At 36.4% G+C, this 17,629-nt stretch overlaps 1 pseudogene; it reads right to left on the reverse strand.

The window, feature by feature from the left end:
- Positions 1-2,770: 2,770 nt before the first annotated feature.
- On the reverse strand, positions 2,771-16,143 carry LOC142335040 (putative divalent cation/proton antiporter TMEM165; annotated as a pseudogene).
- Between the last annotated feature and the right edge of the window lie 1,486 nt (positions 16,144-17,629).

Below are 17,629 nucleotides of genomic sequence, written 5' to 3' on the forward strand. Positions count from 1 at the left end.
ATTTTTACTGTTTGCGTTGGGGGTTTCCTTTGTGTCAAAATGGCACAGAAGCGTTGACTTTCAACACAATGCGTTGCCTAATTGTTATAATAGCCGCCCGTGCGCAATACTCTATGTCTTTGGCTAATTGAGCGTGGTACTTGGTTAAAATGCAAATTTCTCCTGTTTCACCTACAGGAGAAAAACTTATTGCAATTGTGGTAATCAATGCAAAAATTTTTGTTAACAACCAGACCACTTTTATCAGCGGAAAAATTTAACACAAAAACAAATATGAAGAATTTGCATCAGAAATCTTAGAGTAAAAAGTAATTAGTTTGTGTGGACAGCAGGTGAAAACAACCGGAGTTCCAGGTGATTTCCTCCGAGGAAAGTTCACAATAAAAAACTGGTCATCTTAAAATATTAATGGAAATGTTTCTTTCAAGCGTTGTTGACACCTGTAATTTTGAACTTCTCAAAGAGAGAGAAATTTTTTTATGACAATTAGAACACTCCAATGTGACATTCAACGACTGAAAATTCAAACAATGATTAAATATCAAAAAACAATGATTGTCCATCAGTAACGCTCTTCGAGAAAGGAACTCACTTCGAAAAAGCAGAATCCGTTTTAAATGTTCAAAAATGTGCCAAGATGGTAGCAAACTTAACTAAACTTCCTTTTTGCACAGAAGTTCCTGTGTTAGTGGGTCAGAGCTTTTCTTCTATTAGATATATGGACCCTATTACAAAAATGTTGTATCATAATTATACAATCGCTGCATGCAATCCGCTGTACCTAAATGTTGTCCAATTAGAAGACGGCAGTTTTCAACAATATGGAGACACATTGAAGAAATTCAATCGTGAGACATATGAGTGGTCTATGAATAGTAAATCAAATGTAAGTAATGAAAACCTACATCGCACGCTTTAACATTTCGCCATAATAACAAAGGAATTATCAGTCGGGATGCATTCCGAGATTTGGATGAAAAAAAAAACAGTCAAGAAAATTTTATTCACTGGAACGACCAGTTCCAGCAACTATTTTTTCTAACAAATGAAAAAACAACTTTTCGGAATTCAAAAACCGAAAACTTGTACATTTGGTTAAAAGCGATGGACATTGCTGTGTCAGTCTTAACAGTTTAACTTATTTTTCAAATTGTGAAAAATTTTCCAAAATTGTTCATCTATTTAGGATTAGTTAATAATGGAGCGTCTTGGCAACAACTATTGCGGAATCTTGCCCCATAACGGGAGCACGTATGTATAATCAATTACTCAAATTACTAGACCAACGCCAATAACAAACTAAAACGATCGGAGAAACAGAGTCCTTAAAAGTGTCAGGTTTTTAAAAAAAGAAAAAAAGACAGAAATAGAAAAATAAGTTGTCTTGAGTTCAAGACCAAAAAAGGAAGGAACGTCTCGAGTTTGAGTCCAAAAAACTTGTCTTAAGATCAAGACCAAAAAAAAAGAAAAGGGCAACGTCTCGAGTTCGAGACCGAGAAAAATATTGTCTTGAGTTCGAGACCAAAAAAATGCCTTTAGTTCGAAACCAAAAAAGTGGAACGTCTGGCGTTTGCGACCAAAAAAAGAGAGAAAAACGAAAACATTTGAGTTCAATACTGAAAATAACGAGAAACTTTAGAAGCAAAAATGATTTTTTTTCCCATATAGCGGGTAACGAGATTCCACAGATTGGTTAATATGTGTACTACATGCCAAAATTGTGCAAAGTGATTTCCGAGATTTTACCGGGAGTGCACCGAGTCGTATCTTGTCTTATTTATATTATTATTATTGATATTATTATTTGTTCAATCACCATTTAAAATGTCAGCAGTGCAGCAAAATTAAATCATTGCCGGCATATTGCCAGAGTAACTGCGAAAGAGTGATTTTGCGTGTCGCGTAGAGATAGAAACAGAGACAAATATAAGTTGAGAAAGTTCTCGACGCCGCTTAAAAAGCTATGTAAAAAACTAAACGATAAATTAACAAAGCTTGTTAAAACTCATTGCGCAGAAGCCTTTTCGTTATGGACCCTTATTACACATATGAGTTCCTTTGACCTTAAACTAATTCAATAGAAACTTAAATTTTAAAATTCAAAAGTCATTTTATTGAGTGAGGTAAGTCACTTATGATCAAAATCTGATCACGCAAACAATTTTTGCTAGAGAGAGTGAGAAATGACGTCACGCGCGCAAAAGCAGCTACAGAGAGAAAAAAGTCATTCATAAAATTTGACTTTTCAACTTTGAGGTGTGAACAAATGTAAAACGAAAGAAGACCGTCAGTCGACGAAGCCAAAAAACAACCAAGAGCACCGCAATATAGCTCCGCTCAGCTTACAGCTTCGCAGCTAGAAACCGATAAGTTTTGAGTTTCCGCCTGAATAAATTTTCAGATGGTATAAGTTACAAATCAAATGAGAGTTTATTCAACAGCGGCCGCATGCAAGAACGAACGTCTTCCAAAATTAGAGCCAATTTGTGAACAAGTAAATTGCAAATAAATATTGAGACCTTGCAACCATCGTAAAACTTTTATTTCATTAGTTCCGAGTTTGCCATGCTGATGTATAAAGCGATTCACATACAATATGATTTTGAACACAATGTGTTGCCTAATTGGCAACCAGCGTAGCTGCTTCAGGTAGGACGACGTTGGTGTTGAAAGTGACAATCGAAAAATCAAACGCGGGGCAGAGTTCATTATTCGCTGAAATTTTGCTAATAAAAAGTTTGGCAGAACGTCATAAAGAGAATTACAGTAGTCAATTTATACCACAACTGCTGACGTTATAAATAGCCAATTCTAACCTGTCTCCCCATTCAGCCAAAAAAATGAGGGTGAAAGCCTGCAGAAAGACTTTGGAGAATATTCTGAGATGAAGGGAACAGAGGAATGGAATGAAACCGCCGGTAGAGCCATTGCCGCCAATAAATAATCCCATTCCGGGGTCCAAACCTGACAGGGTTTCTGTATCTGTTGTCTTTCTCAATTGTTGTTGCACTTCTTCCATCTCGTTCATTCCTACATGCATAATTCAAATTCAGCTTTCAAGATTGATTTTCAAGGATGAACCCAAAATACAGAGAATCAAAAAGTTTAAAAGGCGTTCAGTGGTGGCCTTACACTTCAAATCCAATGGACCTATTCGTTTCGACCGTTTATGGCATCTTTTCAACATAATTTAGCAAATGTTTTCTGACCAGAGAGTGGGACTGTCAAACTGAACTCACAGAGCTAGAATTCACAGAGTTTTTTAGCTACCTCCGTTGGCTGACATCTTGCTCGCTTCCATGATCATCTTCACTCCGAAAAAAGGATACAAGACATTGGAAGCATACTATGTTATCAACCTAAGAATCATGCTCAGAATATGGCCGACCAAAGCAGCTAAAACATTCATGATTGCCAGCGCAGTTAACGCTCTTGACAACACGGTAGCGCGAGGATGCCTCATTGCCATTATAGCCGCAATGAAAAACGTCTTGTCACCAAGCTCCGACACTATCATCACCGCCTACGATGCAACAAAACCATGTAAGAAAAAGCTGGATGAATAAATTTTGTTCAGGTACTCGGATACATTTTTAGAAAGCCCAAGTTTCTATTAATCAAGCGCTGGTTCCGTTTCGATACTTTCCTTGATACAGTCTGGTTTTGGCCCAGTATTGTCATTACTGCCAGGTTGTATCAAGTTAGATAGCTTGCTCTCGCCAACCAACTTTTTTTTCGGAGGCTTGTTACCACTGGCAGCAGCATTGACAAAGTACAGGAAGAATTTTAAAGAACCGATAAAAATTATTGAGCTTCATTTTGTCAGTCAGATTACTGTAAAATCATGACGTTGTCTGAAAACAGATGGATAAACTGAACTCAATTAATGATGTGCACACTTTACTGAACTGTTCTCTACCATTAGCTAACATCACCATCAGAAAAAGGGTAAAATAAAAGAGGTAAATTCAACATATTAAAATTTTTGCGCAGCAACCTCGTTGTAGCGCAGCAACAAAACGTGGCAAGTTTTATTTCAACTAATTTTTTGTAAAATCTATACGCTATCTTTGTGCCCACTTTTTTAAATTTACATACACAAGAAGCCTGATTACCATTCACAGCAACTGTTTCTATCAAGAGCTCTAAATTTTTGAGGAAGGACTTGAATTTCAATAGCAGTTCTTTGCAAGCTTTAGAAACTGTGCAAACGATATCGTCTCGATAACTTTCAAAAATCTTCCATTCACTTCTAGGTTGATTTTCAGTTTTTGTTATGTCTTGCATTTAGAGCCACAGTCAAACTTTGGTATCCATGCACTGTAAATTTTCACTGTTTGCGTTGGGGCTTTCTTATTTGTGTCAAAATGCGCAATACTCTATGTCTTTCGCTTATTGAGCGTGGTACTTGGTTAAAACGCAAAGTTCTCCTGTTTCACCTACAGAAAAATTTATTGGAAATGTAGTAATCAGTGCAAAAATTAACAACCAGACCACTTTTATAATCGGAAAAACTTTACACAAAAACAAATATGAAGATTTTGCATCAGAAATTTTAGAGGAAAAAAGTAATTAGTTTGTGTGGACAGCAGGTGGAAACAACCGGAGTTCCAGGTGATTTCCTCCGAGAAAAGCGTTGTTGACACCTGTAATTTTGAACTTCTCAAAGAGAGAGAAATTTTTCAATGAAAATTAGAACGCTTCAATGTGATATTCAACGACTGAAAAATCAAACAATGATTGAAATATCAAAAAACAATGTTCTTGCCGTGATTGCATTCCTTTAACGAATTTACCTACTCATGGACATCTTTTTTCAATCATGAGTCGATAAAAGCGTTTACGAAACCAATCTAATATCTTAGCCAATCTAAGATAACCAGTGTGCTTTTGAGCGAAAGTTAAAATTTCTTTCATAAGTATTTTTTCTTTAAATGTTTGTATTATGTTGTTGATGTCGTCAATGCTTTTGTTCCTCTGAATAAGATTGTTTCGGACTTGTAGGTTTCTGATATTAGTCTAAAGTATTCTCAATGCTGTAGAAGCTCCTGCCATTTTTTTCTACGGAGGGCGCTTCACGCCCTTAGTCCAGTTTCCTATTGCTGTATGTTCAGCTGCCTTTTTCTGGCTTTGTCATTTCAACATCTCGCTTCGTTCAGCAAATCAAAACAAGTCTAATTAGAAACAAAAATTTCTTCTTGGAGTTTTGTGAAAAACTTGAATAAGAATTCGAAATTGTATACGCTTAATCTCATGCGTTAGATAATCGTTTTCGCTAACAAATAGAGCTCTGGTCGACTCCGACCGATAAGGAAAGTGATTTGGACCCCAAGCAGCCTATCGTGCTGGACGCAGGTCATAATTTTGCTAAAATGTTCCTGCCGCGTACTCACGTGAAAAACCAAGGCGTGGGCGAATTGACTGCTCAAATAAAAGAAAGTTACGCGAACCTCAAGTTACGCGGGTTTCTAGTCACTTACTTGACTACCGTGCTGCCCATGATAAAGTTGTTCGTCCTTGAACAATATTTTCTGTGAAATGGAAGCAGAGCAGTTTTCTACCGCCGAGGTACATCATCTATGATATACTCAAAAACTGGTACGAACTCTCTCGGTGCAGAGAAAATCTTTGTGAGTGTACTGAAACAACAGTTCAACCCGGATAGGACAAAGGGAGTAGCGATTTCTAGGGTAGTCAAAATTGGTTCCTAATCTTAGTGTATAGAACCTGCTGGAAAAAGTTGCCGGATTTGCCGTTTTGAGGCAGTTTCCATTGGCCTTGAACCTCGTGAATTCAATAAGTTGCTTATCAAAGTTCTGTTGTAATTTTTCAAAATTTATGATTTTTATACTTGGCTCACCGTTTTGATTGTTAGCTGCAGAAGTCACTGCGTAGCACAACAAATGAACGAAAAACAGGGACGAACTAAAAAATAATTTCGGATCCTATAATAAAATAATCAACCTGATGGCTACTTCCATGGCAACATATCATATTTAATTCAATTAACTACGTTACAAAAATATAAGTTAGTGCTATTGTTGGTTGTTTTTCCTGTCCTTGTTAAAAATTGACCCATGTTCATACGCCCCTACTGTCACACGAAAACTTCTCTCCCGATTATGGTTTTTCTCGATGGCTGTTAAATGGCCTTGCTAAGTTCAATATCAACGTTTTGAACAGCACTTCAACTGGTGCACTTTAAAGCTGTGAATAAGCCAGTCCTTGGGCTCATCAGTAATTTAAAATTTTCGGCCATTCGCATTTCATGAACCATTATGCAATTCAATTGCCCTCGTGTACAACGTTTCGCAGATTGTAATTGTGGAAGGTCCATTGAACACTATAGAAAACTCTACTCCCTGTATTCTATTCCTAATGAACTTTTGTACAAAGATACAATAATTGGTACGCCCTTGATACACAAAAAGAATTTTACCATACGTAGATGAATACTAACAAACTTTTGAATATAAATTATACTTTTCGTTCTTTGCGAGTGCAATCCCAGAACTTCTTGTTAATTTAAGATGACATGCTGTTCCATTTTTTGGTTTATTTAAAATCATAGCTCTCTAATTATTCTCTATATGAAAGTTTAATAATAAGTTCTAAGAGTGCTCAGTCTGGAAAATCCAATACAGAGAGTTGAATCAGTTTTTGGTCCCTGTGAACAGTCTCAATTTTTTGCTCTGTAAAATCCTACAAATTTTGTCTACAACTGTTTCGTTTGTATTCCCAAGTTTTGTATTTCAATTGACTAAATAAATTCCTTTACCCTCTAATTTGCTCGTCAAATACTTGTTCTCTCCAGCAATGACTAGTTTTGCAGCTCTAGAGTGTGACATCTCAATTGTCATAAATAGATTCTCTTTTCTGTTTTCATTGAAAAAATTGTGTTTTGAATCTGGTTTTCTCAGCTCTTGGTTTCTGACCTTGTCGTGTAAAGTTAAACCATGTCTCTTTAGTTGACTCCCTAGACTGAATCAAGTTCCAATTTCATCTTTTAGCGTGAGGTTGCTTTTTGCCGTTTTGCTTTGTAGTTTATCCAGTATACGGGGTATTCATAATTATATCCTTTCTCATCACCTTGTTTTATGATTTCTTTCAAAGCTTTTTCAACAAATTCCTGGCAGACTGTTCTGATCGTGCAGCATCTGTCGGATCGTGCAAAATCCACCTCTTAAGGAAGTCATTAAGGACCACCGAACAAAAAGTCATCTAGAACTGTTAATTGCGCTTTATTTCCCCGCCAGAGGTTTTGCCTGGCTGATTCCTTTTTTTCTAGAAGCTTGGGATTAATTGCGACTGTTCATTCAGCTGTGTGTCTTTGACATACCAACCACTTTGTAGTACAGTTACAATTAATGTGGCTCTGTACGTGCAGTATTTCGATTTCCTTGTTTTGCTGCTCGAGCTGTTCGTAAGGATAATGTTCGTTCATGGACACCATTTCCCATCTAATGGGAGTGGAGCGGTTTGTCTCCTGCGGTCTTACAACTGCAATGATATAGTCAAAACCTGGTATGGACTTTATCGATGCCGAGAAAAATCTCAGTGAGTGTAAAAATATCTCGTTTAAAATTGGAACACCAAGGACATTTCAATTAAACTATCTTCTGACAAGAGTTCAGCAGGGATAAGATAAAGGGAGTAGAGTTTTTTGGAGTCTTTGTTAAAATTTTGACCCATGTTAATATGACCACTTCTGTCCCACGAGAACTTCTTTTCCAGTAATGCTTTTTCTCGAAGGCTGTTAGGTGGCCTGGCAAAAGTCAGGATCAATGTTGTTGAACAGCGCTTCCATTGGTGAACACTTACACAAACAAATTGACGTTAACTCTGCAACTAGTCGAGTCATTGGGCTCGTCAACGAATTCTAATCTTTGGCAGTACGCAATTCACGAACAATTTTGCAAAATAATTGCTCTTGTACTAAAATTCGTTGTTGTGAAATGTCTTTTCGCTGCTCTAGAAATCTGTACTCACTGTATCTTATCGCTGTTGAATTGTTGTCAGAAGTTACATTAATTGTTATGTCCCTGGTATCCAAAAAGATTTTTACAATACAGACGATAACTTTAACACTTTTTTGAAAATAAATTACATCTTTTACTCTTTGCGCGTGCCATCCCAGAGCGTTTTTGTTGATTTAAGAGAACTTTGTGTTTCCATTTTTTGAAATCAAAGTTCTCTGCAAAACCTCCATATGACAATTTAGTAAAAATTTCTATGGTTTATCAGTCTGGATGATCCTATTCAGAGAGTTGATCCAGCTTTGTATCTCTGCGAAATCCTCTCAGATGTTTTGTTTAGCGAAAATTTAACTTTGTCTTCAATATTTTGTTTGAATTTCTTAGTTTTGTTTTCCAACTTAAAAAATAATTTCTTTTTGTCGTCTACTTTGCTCGTCAAGTACTTGTTCTCTCGAGCGATGACTAGTTTTGCAGCTGTAGAGTCTGAGAAGCCAGCTGTCGCAAATTTTTTTTCTGTTTTCATCAAATAAATTTGAGTATTATCTATTTCAAACGTATTTCAATTTTTTAAAAACTTCTGTACTTGATTTTTGACCTTGTTTCGTAAAATTTCTTCAAATGATTCCATGGGCTGAATCAACAAAGTTCCAATCAAAATTTCAATTTAGCTTGAGGTTGCTTTTTGCCGTTCTATCTCCTGATTGATCCAATCCAAGGAGTATATATAATTTGGAGACTTTTGCAAAAAAGTCTGGGCAGACTGTTTTGATCGTGCAGCAACTCTCGGATCGTGCAACATCCATTTCATTAGGTAGTCTTCCACGACCACTGAATTCAAAGTTATCTAGACGTAATAACTGCACTTTGTTTCCCGACTGAAGTTTTGCATTACTGATTCCCTTTTTGCGTAAGACGTTAGGAATATTTGCATGTGCTCATTCAGAAAGTTAGAATTGTCATACCAATCTTTCTTAGTACCATTACCTTTTATGCGGCTCTGTACAAGCGGTATATTGATCTTCTTAAGCCGTTTTCTGAGTAGAAAAGTCGTCCTCAGTTTACCTGTTTTTCTATGATACCCGCTGTTTTGCTTTTTGTCCACTCGTTCGTGGTATATTTGTGCATGCATTGGAAGCTTTCAAAGTCGTACGTATCTCACTATCTCGAAGTAATGTGACAATCCTAGGATACTAACCAAGTACAGATATTTCTAATTGGTTTCTGTTTTTCAAATCTTCATCCATGAGTTTTGCATTCCGTCGTATCGCCTGTTTGAAACACATCATTTTAAAAATTATCATCTGTATCGTTGTCTTGGAACAACAAAAAAGTCAGTTTACGTGATTTTGGTAAATCCTGACGCTCTGTTTGACAGCTTAATTAGGCATTTTTGCAATGTAGAGGCTCTGCATTTTCTCAGAAATTTGTTCCTCCACTCTCTCCAGCTGTTTTTGCTTTGCTATTAAGCTTCCGTCCTGCGGCTGTTTTGCTTTTGCTTTCGGTTCTTGCGATAATGGTAGTATAATCATTGATATTCAAACTAGTTTTTTAAAAAATTTGTGTTTTTCGAGTCTCCTGCCTAGGTGTTCAGTTTGATTTTCAATTCTAGGATTGGTTTGGCTTGAATCATCTGTAGGACTGGACTGGATCATCAAGGGCTTGAATCATCAAAAATTTCCTCATTCATCGTTTAATTCATCTTGGAAGTGCTGATATCAGTTTCTTAGTAGTCGATTCCTCAGTAACAACAATTGGATTTTTTCTACATTCAGTTTTTCTTATTCTCTTTTCAATTTTATCGGTGATATAATTTCCGCTGTTAAAGCCTTTGAGTCGATCAAAGTAAATTTTTTGTTCTTTTTTTGTCTTTAGATGTTCCACCACAAAATTCAGACCATTGATTGGTTCCTCAATGATTCAATGTCCACTTTTCAAATATTCAAACTCTTTTCCCTGCGCAGTTTGAATGCACAGCTTGAACAGCATTACTATATCACGTTTTTTTATTGTGGTCCACAGGTGCTGAGGTCATACTAGATTTTTTTCTCGGTCCTGCTCCACGTTCATGTTGTTCCGCAGCAGTTCATGGTACGACTGAAGTTCTCCTTTCCACTTTACAACGTAATCACGTAAGGTTGCAAGAATTGTATTTGCACTGTTTGGTACATATAATCAGTTGAGAAGTGCACGGTTTCCCAAAAAACCAGTGAAAACTGATGTAGTTGGTCAGAGAGTGAATTGAGGACCTGTAAGCCATCACTGCTAAAGGAAAATAATCGCTGCAAGCGTCGCTGTGATCACCCATGTACTTTGCAAGGCCCTCTTCAATGTCTTTTTGTATGCTCAATGAAATTGTTAACTTGCAAACAATATGCTGTTGTTAATGATCTGTCAATTGTTTACCTGGGTCTAGTACTATGACATCAAACCTTGAGACCCACACATTTATGAAAGACTGTGTTACCATTGAAGCTTCTTGAACACTCATTAGAACTATTTCAAACCACTTGTAAATTGGTCCGCTTTGTAAATTGGTCAAAAATTAGTTAAGGTAACGGGCTAAAGATGACTTGGTTTCCAAATTTTCATGCCGTGGAAGGGTTTTTGATGTTTCAAGTCCTTTTCCATTCCTTTCATGCAACAAATTTACCTACTTATGGACATCTATTTTCAGCCTTGGATAAAAAAATCCGTTAACCAGTGTTTAAAAAAATCCAAGATAACCAGTGTTTATAACGGAAAGGTAAAATTTCAACCATAATTTACCTTTGGTTAAATGCTTTCGTAGTGTTGTTGATGTCGTCAATGCATCTGTTTCTCTTAACAAGTTTGTTTCCGAATTGTAGGGTGTTGATGTTAGTCTAAAGTTTTCACAATGTTTTGGAAGCTCCTTTCCTGTTTTTCTTTGGAGGACGTTTCACGCTCTCAATCCAGTTTCGTTGTGCAAATTTTTTGGCTGCATTTTTTTGGCTTTGCTTTTCCACGCTTGGCTTCGTTCGGAAAACGAAAAAAATTCTAAATTGAAATAATAAACTTTTTATTGAGATTCTGTCAAAAGTCGATTGAAAATTAAAAATCGTACGACCCCTCATCTCCTGCGTTACTCAACCTGCGCTGCTCAACAACACAAGGAAAACTGTTAATGATCTGTCAATTGTTTACCTGGGTCTAGTACTATGACATCAAATCTTGAGACCCACACATTTATGAAAACCTGTGTTACCATTGAAGCTTCTTGAACACTCATTAGAACTATTTCAAACCACTTGTAAATTGGTCCGCTTTGTAAATTGGTCAAAAATTAGTTAAGGTAACGGGCTAAAGATGACTTGGTTTCCAAATTTTCATGCCGTGGAAGGGTTTTTGATGTTTCAAGTCCTTTTCCATTCCTTTCATGCAACAAATTTACCTACTTATGGACATCTATTTTCAGCCTTGGATAAAAAAATCCGTTAACCAGTGTTTAAAAAAATCCAAGATAACCAGTGTTTATAACGGAAAGGTAAAATTTCAATCATAATTTACCTTTGGTTAAATGCTTTCGTAGTGTTGTTGTTGTCGTCAATGCATTTGTTTCTCTTAACAAGTTTGTTTCCGAATTGTAGGGTGTTGATATTATTCTAAAGTTTTCACAATGTTTTGGAAGCTCCTTTCCTGTTTTTCTTTGGAGGACGTTTCACGCTCTCAATCCAGTTTCGTTGTACAAATTTTTTGGCTGCATTTTTTCAGCTTTGCTTTTCCACGCTTGGCTTCGTTCAGAAAATGAAAAAAATTCTAAATTGATTTAATAAACTTTTTATTGAGATTTTGTCAAAAGTCGATTGAAAATTAAAAATCGTACGACCCCTCATCTCCTGCGTTACTCAAACTGCGCTGCTCAACAACACAAGGAAAACTGTTAATGATCTGTCAATTGTTTACCTGGGTCTAGTACTATGACATCAAACCTTGAGACCCACACATTTATGAAAACCTGTGTTACCATTGAAGCTTCTTGAACACTCATTAGAACTATTTCAGACCACTTGTAAATTGGTCCGCTTTGTAAATTGGTCAAAAATTAGTTAAGGTAACGGGCTAAAGATGACTTGGTTTCCAAATTTTCATGCCGTGGAAGTGTTTTTGATGTTTCAAGTCCTTTTCGATTCCTTTCATGCAACAAATTTACCTACTTATGGACATCTATTTTCAGCCTTGGATGAAAAAATCCGTTCTTCAAACCAGTTAAATGTCTTAGGCATTCCAAGATAACCAGTGTTTATAACGGAAAGGTAAAATTTCAATCATAATTTACCTTTGGTTAAATGCTTTCGTAGTGTTGTTGATGTCGTCAATGCATCTGTTTCTTTTAACAAGTTTGTTTCCGAATTGTAGGGTGTTGATGTTAGTCTAAAGTTTTCACAATGTTTTGGAAGCTCCTTTCCTGTTTTTCTTTGGAGGACGTTTCACGCTCTCAATCCAGTTTCGTTGTGCAAATTTTTTGGCTGCATTTTTTTAGCTTTGCTTTTCCACGCTTGGCTTCGTTCGGAAAATGAAAAAAATTCTAAATTGAAATAATAAACTTTTTATTGAGATTTTGTCAAAAGTCGATCGAAAATTAAAAATCGTACGACCCCTCATCTCCTGCGTTACTCAACCTGCGCTGCTCAACAACACAAGGAAAACTGTTAATGATCTGTCAATTGTTTACCTGGGTCTAGTACTATGACATCAAACCTTGAGACCCACACATTTATGAAAGCCTGTGTTACCATTGAAGCTTCTTGAACACTCATTTGAACTATTTCAGACCACTTGTAAATCGTTCCGCTTTGTAAATTGGTCAAAAATTAGTTAAGGTAACGGGCTAAAGATGACTTGGTTTCCAAATATTCATGCCGTGGAAGTGTTTTTGATGTTTCAAGTCCTTTTCGATTCCTTTCATGCAACAATTTTACCTACTTATGGACATCTATTTTCAGCCTTGGATAAAAAAATCCGTTCTTCAAACCAATTAAATGTCTTAGGCATTCCAAGATAACCAGTGTTTATAACGGAAAGATAAAATTTCAATCATAATTTACCTTTGGTTAAATGCTTTCGTAGTGTTGTTGATGTCGTCAATGCATCTGTTTCTCTTAACAAGTTTGTTTCCGAATTGTAGGGTGTTGATATTATTCTAAAGTTTTCACAATGTTTTGGAAGCTCCTTTCATGTTTTTCTTTGGAGGACGTTTCACGCTCTCAATCCAGTTTCGTTGTATAAATTTTTTGGCTGCATTTTTCCAGCTTTGCTTTTCCATGCTTGGCTTCGTTCAGAAAATGAAAAAAAATCTAAATTGAGATAATAAATTTTTTATTGAGATTTTGTCAAAAGTCGATTGAAAATTAAAAATCGTACGACCCCTCATCTCCTGCGTTACTCAACCTGCGCTGCTCAACAACACAAGGAAAACTGTTAATGATCTGTCAATTGTTTACCTGGGTCTAGTACTATGACATCAAACCTTGAGACCCACACATTTATGAAAACCTGTGTTACCATTGAAGCTTCTTGAACACTCATTTGAACTACTTCAGACCACTTGTAAATCGGTCCGCTTTGTAAATTGGTCAAAAATTAGTTAAGGTAACGGGCTAAAGATGACTTGGTTTCCAAATATTCATGCCGTGGAAGTGTTTTTGATGTTTCAAGTCCTTTTCGATTCCTTTCATGCAACAAACTTACCTACTTATGGACATCTATTTTCAGCCTTGGATAAAAAAATCCGTTCTTCAAACCAGTTAAATGTCTTAGGCATTCCAAGATAACCAGTGTTTATAACGGAAAGATAAAATTTCAATCATAATTTACCTTTGGTTAAATGCTTTCGTTGTGTTGTTGATGTCGTCAATGCATCCGTTTCTCTTAACAAGTTTGTTTCCGAATTGTAGGGTGTTGATATTATTCTAAAGTTTTCACAATGTTTTGGAAGCTCCTTTCCTGTTTTTCTTTGGAGGACGTTTCACGCTCTCAATCCAGTTTCGTTGTATAAATTTTTTGGCTGCATTTTTCCAGCTTTGCTTTTCCATGCTTGGCTTCGTTCGGAAAATGAAAAAAAAATCTAAATTGAGATAATAAATTTTTTATTGAGATTTTGTCAAAAGTCGATTGAAAATTAAAAATCGTACGACCCCTCATCTCCTGCGTTACTCAACCTGCGCTGCTCAACAACACAAGGAAAACTGTTAATGATCTGTCAATTGTTTATCTGGGTCTAGTACTATGACATCAAACCTTGAGACCCACACATTTATGAAAACCTGTGTTACCATTGAAGCTTCTTGAACACTCATTTGAACTACTTCAGACCACTTGTAAATCGGTCCGCTTTGTAAATTGGTCAAAAACTAGTTAAGGTAACGGGCTAAAGATGACTTGGTTTCCAAATATTCATGCCGTGGAAGTGTTTTTGATGTTTCAAGTCCTTTTCGATTCCTTTCATGCAACAAATTTACCTACTTATGGACATCTATTTTCAGCCTTGGATAAAAAAATCCGTTCTTCAAACCAGTTAAATGTCTTAGGCATTCCAAGATAACCAGTGTTTATAACGGAAAGATAATATTTCAATCATAATTTACCTTTGGTTAAATGCTTTCGTAGTGTTGTTGATGTCGTCAATGCATCTGTTTCTCTTAACAAGTTTGTTTCCGAATTGTAGGGTGTTGATATTATTCTAAAGTTTTCACAATGTTTTGGAAGCTCCTTTCCTGTTTTTCTTTGGAGGACGTTTCACGCTCTCAATCCAGTTTCGTTGTATAAATTTTTTGGCTGCATTTTTTCAGCTTTGCTTTTCCATGCTTGGCTTCGTTCAGAAAATGAAAAAAAATCTAAATTGAGATAATAAATTTTTTATTGAGATTTTGTCAAAAGTCGATTGAAATTTAAAAATCGTACGAACCCTCATCTCCTGCGTTACTCAACCTGCGCTGCTCAACAACACAAGGAAAACTGTTAATGATCTGTCAATTGTTTACCTGTGTCTAGTACTATGACATCAAACCTTGAGACCCACACATTTATGAAAACCTGTGTTACCATTAAAGCTTCTTGAACACTCATTAGAACTATTTCAGACCACTTGTAAATTGGTCCGCTTTGTAAATTGGTCAAAAATTAGTTAAGGTAACGGGCTAAAGATGACTTGGTTTCCAAATTTTCATGCCGTGGAAGTGTTTTTGATGTTTCATGTCCTTTTCGATTCCTTTCATGTAACAAATCTACCTACTTATGGACATCTATTTTCAGCCTTTTCCGTTCTTCAAACCAGTTAAATGTCTTAGGCATTCCAAGATAACCAGTGTTTATAACGGAAAAGTAAAATTTCAATCATAATTTACCTTTGGTTAAATGCTTTCGTAGTGTTGTTGATGTCGTCAATGCATCTGTTTCTCTTAACAAGTTTGTTTCCGAATTGTAGGGTGTTGATATTAGTCTAAAGTTTTCACAATGTTTTGGAAGCTCCTTTCCTGTTTTTCTTTGGAGGACGTTTCACGCTCTCAATCCAGTTTCGTTGTACAAATTTTTTGGCTGCATTTTTTCAGCTTTGCTTTTCCACGCTTGGCTTCGTTCAGAAAATGAAAAAAATTCTAAATTGAAATAATAAACTTTTTATTGAGATTTTGTCAAAAGTCGATTGAAAATTAAAAATCGTACGACCCCTCATCTCCTGCGTTACTCAACCTGCGCTGCTCAACAACACAAGGAAAACTGTGCACACTTTTCTATATCATAACTATCCTACTGTAAATATAAGGTCATAGGAGGTCTGTTAATCATATAAAATTATTGTTGAACGTTCCATTAACAAAATTCATCGCGATACTTATTGCTCTTACGATTTCCTTTACGAAACCATTATCATGTGGTCAAACCTTTCAGGTTAGAGCTTCAAGAGGTTGTTGACAAAAAAGCAGAATAATCTGATCAAGCAATTCTATCTGTACTCTTTAACACAAGCTTGAAAAACTTTATCTAGTTTATTGAGCAGGGCCACCAACCCCCTAACCTTGTTTCCCACTGTGAAGATATTGTATCTGTGTAGTAACACAGGAGCATGATTTTTTATAGTTCTGCTCTCGACTCTGTTGCGCGTTGATCGAGTCAGACCGTCGGACAATTCGATGATTACCAGAACTAGACACATTTTTATAAAGCTCTGACTAAATGCTGTTATCGGTCAACTAAAAGCGATGGCCTTCAATGAAATTATTTTTTGCAGTAGATCCCGACTTTGAAAAGCTTTCAGAACTTGGCAAAAACTTTTCACGAAGTCTTATAATTGTGATTTGCCTTAGATCAATATTGCTGGAAGAAATTTCAATTGTGGCCAAAATCTTCCGAGCATTGTATTTAAGATAAGTGGCATCTTAATTCCAAGAGAAAAAAGATTGGTTACTAATTAATGCCTTCAACTCAATATCTCAGCAGACTCGGATGAGCGGTTCGGTTTTCAATATTTGTTCCACAAAACATATAGTAGCAGAAAAAAAGCCCTCTGCGACTAAATGAGCGCCCAACACAGCATACATTTCTTTCTTGCAATATATACAATGTTTGGCTGCGATTGGAAGCTATTTAATTTTCCACTTCAAGTAGTCTGCTTCTTCGTTAAGCTGCTCCTCGAGAAATGTCAGTGCGTGACACGATGAGGACCAAAATTTAACAAAACCTTCCTCTGGGTAATTGGAATGCCAATTGTCCTATTTTCGAGAAGTTGCTGATGGAACCTAATTTTTCTGTGTTGACATCAGCAACCGCATCGTTGCTGCTCATTATTTTTACTTTATAATTGTTGATTTACTCTTCATTCATTGCCCGTTGCGTCTATTTACCCGCTTTGTCTGTTATTCCTGGAGTTTGACTGGGTATGGCGAGATCTTAAGTCAGCTGCTTGAAATCTCTGTTTCAAAAAATTGATTGGTCTTTGGGCTGAGACAATGATGAGTCTATCTGAGTCTTTAAATGTTTTCCCGCCAAAATTTTCCCTAATAGGGAATTTTCTTCTCTAAGTTTTTTCTTGTCGCATATGTTCTCTGTCCACTGACACAATTTCATGGTGTGTATGCTTGAATTGCCTCTTGATGCGGTTCACTTTCGCCTGGCTTATTGCTTCCAAGAAGGGTTTAAGTTTCAGCTTGCTGATTGAATTGCACTTTTTGATTCAGGATTGTCGAGTTTCGTTGTCCACTCGCGCAGTTTTGTTACTTGGTGACTTTCACACTCTCTTTATCAAAACCGACAATTTGACTTCCAGTGCTTGTATAGGTGGACCGAATGTAACGGTGGCTATCCCATTATTACGAGGAAAATATTTTAATGCACTTGAAGCTTGCGGAAAGTAGATTCCGTTTTACATCAGAAAAATATTGCATAACTTGATAACCAATGCGGTCAAATAACCAAATGCTCAGCTCTGCTGTTCACTGCTTCGCTAAGACTATCTGAATAAATTGGTTGTGAAAAAGTTTCACTTGAAATTTAGTGAATAACTCATTTGAAAATTCAAAATTAAAATTTCAAATTCTTCCTGGTCGGCATTGAGATAAGCGCCTTTGCTTCAAAACAAAGCATTTGTTTTTATCTCCAACGTGTTGTCTCTTGGCCTCTTCTTTCAGAAAAAAACGAGTAAC

The sequence above is a fragment of the Convolutriloba macropyga genome, chromosome 2 (assembly GCF_964194025.1).
Source record: "Convolutriloba macropyga chromosome 2, txConMacr16.3, whole genome shotgun sequence".
Classification (NCBI taxonomy): Eukaryota; Metazoa; Xenacoelomorpha; order Acoela; family Convolutidae; genus Convolutriloba; species Convolutriloba macropyga.